The sequence below is a fragment of the Malania oleifera genome, chromosome 5, assembly GCF_029873635.1.
Source record: "Malania oleifera isolate guangnan ecotype guangnan chromosome 5, ASM2987363v1, whole genome shotgun sequence".
Classification (NCBI taxonomy): Eukaryota; Viridiplantae; Streptophyta; class Magnoliopsida; order Santalales; family Ximeniaceae; genus Malania; species Malania oleifera.
In genome coordinates this window covers 53838299-53841979 of record NC_080421.1, presented here as the reverse complement: position 1 = coordinate 53841979, position 3681 = coordinate 53838299, and positions in this window count along the sequence as shown.

Here is a 3681-nt window from a genome sequence, read left to right as displayed (position 1 = left end):
ATAACTTGGCTCAGGTATTTGTTTAAGGATTTACAGATTACACACCCTCAAGCAGCCATTCTACACTGTGATAGTAAGTCTGCAATTCATATAGCCACAAACCCAGTCTTTCATGAAAGGACCAAGCATATAGAACTTGATTGCCATCTTACTCGAAACAAGATACAAGATGGTAGCATCATCACTCAACATGTTTCTAGTACATCACGAATTGCAGACATTTTAACCGAGGCCCTAAATTCCCAAAATTTTTACTCTTGTATGTCCAAGATGGGAGTAGTAGATATCTACTCTACATCTTGCGCGGGGGAGGGGGGGGGGGGGTTGCTGTTGAAGCTTGAAAATATTGGAAGGATGCAGAACCGGGACATCAGCAAGAAGCGAGCCAACTGAGCTGGGAGCTGAGCTCAATTACAAGGCAGCAACAGAAATATTCCCTTCATTATTTTATTCTTTTTATTTTTGGTGTAAAATGTTAACAGATATATGCTTTGTGCAGAATTAGTTAGAAGAAGATTCCTTCACAAGCTATATATATTTGACAATCTGTTGGTTGAATAAATTAATCAAAGAAGAGAAATTCTTTCTTCTCTGCAATTTTCCTCTGCTTCAGTTTTTCCACTCTCCAAAATCCAACAAATTGAGTTGCATAAGGCTGGTTTCCCACTATTTACTTTTAACAGTCAAATCCAGTAATTTCCATGGGTTTTTGGACATCAAACCTCTTATAGACATCATACAATGTCAATAGCAAAAACACTACGTTTTATCATTTCTTAAGAATTATTCATCTCTACTTAGGAACTGTTAAATTTATGCGCCCCGCTTTCAAAATTTTTAGATGTTTTACATTTTTAAATCTTTAACAAAAATGTGTAGTTAAAAACATGAAATTCTTAATTTTCAACTTAAGAGAGTTCAATAGTTCATCATCCCTTGATGAGCACTCACAAACGGTCTGTGTGCGTCTCTATTCACAGTTTCTTGCATCATATTATTGAGAAAGCCTTTAGAATGATGAGTTTGTTCTTCCTTTTTCTTCCATCCATAATATTATTTCACATTTTCATCACTGGACAGAAAATATTATTGTTGGCTTTAAGAGAAATTGAGTTTAAGGTGTTCTAATCAGTGGTCCTTTCTCCAGGTCCTTGAGAGGATCATAAAGGGTGTAGAAAATTTTGGTTTCCATTCCAAAGGTTGGATTGAATCCCCCTTAAAGGGCGCCGACGGTAATGTGGAGTTCCTGGTTTGCTTTACTCGAACATCTGAGAAATAGATCAGTGCATTGGTCCTGAATTTTGAACCCAAGAAGATAAGAGTATTGATGTAGGCCGTCTTGCGTGAAGGACCCTGCATGTCAATATGCACGCACATGTGTGTTTTCAGTGTATTTAAAATTGTAAATTGCAGCGGGCTGTAATTGATCAAGTAGTGCCTGGAATTGCCCAATTAAAGTGGGAGCGGTGGTGGGATATTGAACATGAATGAAAGGTTGAGAGATCTAGTTCTCCAAGCTTCTGACTGATCTACTTGCATGTATGTCCTCGAGGAACAATTTCTGTCTAGTAATTAGCTTGTTAGAATGTGGCATTCAATCAGTTGAAGCATGCTCTTATGCATGCATCCATGTCATGGATGCTCTGAGTCATGTGAAGGTTGAGACTGTTGTGGTTAATTACTTATATTTTGTTCTTAATCATGAGGAAGAAGGTAGAGAGTCGGAGATTCACATATGCTGAGTTGCTATTTATAAATTGTGAATTTCAACTGTTTGAAATAGAGATTCATAATAGCAGTTTTGCCACCTAGTTATGGACAGTGTCATACAGTGGATCAGGGATAGTAATTCTCCCATTTTCATCCATTAAAGAATATTTAAATACTTGAAAAGTTTGATTTGAATTGTCAAGTTAAAAATAGTTAATTACTAGAGTTTGATTATGAGTTATTAAATGGTAAAATGAATAAAAATTTGCAATTTGAAGGGCTATCCTTAAGGGGCCCAAAAACTCCAAACCTGAAGGGGCAAAGCTTCTACTAGAGTCCTTGATATCATAATTTTTTTTTCCCTAATATAGTAATATAACGATCTTGGGCCCAACTTCGGTGAGGTATTGCCACTTTAGCTTATTGGCCTTATGGATTTGTCTTATAAAAGTCTCACATAGTTGGAGCTCAAACCATCCTTATAAGCCCAAGAACTCCCTAGTATACATTCAATGTGGGACTGTCACATGCTCTCGTCCGATCTCTAACGCTTTTATCAAAGTGGCTTACACCTCTGTGTAGGATTCATGCATATGATAAAATCCTTAGAATGACCTAATACGGTCTTGAGTCTAACTTTGGTGAGGTATTGTCCGCTTTGTCCACTAATCTCACGATTTTGTCCTAAAATGCATATTACATAATTGGAGTCCAGACCATCCTTATAAGCCAAAATCTCTCTAATACACATCATGTGAAACCGTGATATACCTTTGTATGAGCATCATGTATACACCCATTTAGTCAAAACCTAGATTGGGAATTGTTACACTGTCAAGGACTCCTAAGGTTTTAACAGAACATTCTACATGGTTGAAGGACCAAAATGGCATTTAACTTAGGCAAGCATATAATTACATGAAATATTTTTGTAAAGCTAGTGAATACAAACATGATCCTTCCTGTATTTAACCAAGTGAACAAGTCATCTCACATAGTTTCTATAACTTTCTCCTAGATGCTTATTTATTTAAATTTATACTTGTATTATGCTTATTTATTTTATCTTAGTAGCATGTTTGATGCATAAAAATGAAATGAAATTTCATGCAACCAAATTAAAGTCACCACTTGATTTTATCATACTTTTCATTCAAATTTTCATCCAATTCCTTATTCTATTAGTAGTAAATCCTTTCCTAATATACTAAGGAAACTATAAGGCATACCATTGCATGCATGAATTGTTGAAATATTTTCTAAAATATATGATTTTATGGGTTTTTTCAAAGTCTTCTTTTGATAAATTTTCTAAAGCATTTAATATTATGTGGATTTGTCCCACATTGAAAAAAATGAAAAAAGAAAGATCATTAATAAATGACAAGGTAAAATAAACTCTTAAAATTATTTAAGAGATAATGCTAGTATGTACTCCAGTTCGCACCGTCCACGCATGTGATGTAGGGCCCTAGTGGCGCACTAGCACTTAGCACCGTTGCAAGATCGTGACCATTGATCATGATTGGATGGTTAAAAATTAATCTTATACTTTTTTAAGATAAAGTGATGCAACCTGATTGACAGTACCATCAACTGAACATGAAATCCCAAGTCTCAACCAAGTCGAACGCTTGGTGGGACCAGGTCGAATTTGCTTCACGATTTGAATAGATGCAACCTTTCGAAAAATGCATAATTCTATCTATAAATAGACAAAATTAACTCCACAAAATATACAGAAAATTCATCATTCTCCCCTCTTTCTTACAAAAAATTTCCTCAAATTATATCTTTTTCAAATCTGGATTCTATTATCTATAAAAATAGAATTCCAGAAAATTTGTTCAAATTACTCTAAGGGTGTTTATGATCAATTTTCGTTTGTATATAACGCAAACTCATATCAGATCATAATCTGGACTTCACTATATCCTAGAAATATATTTGCTCACTCAATACACACCAATC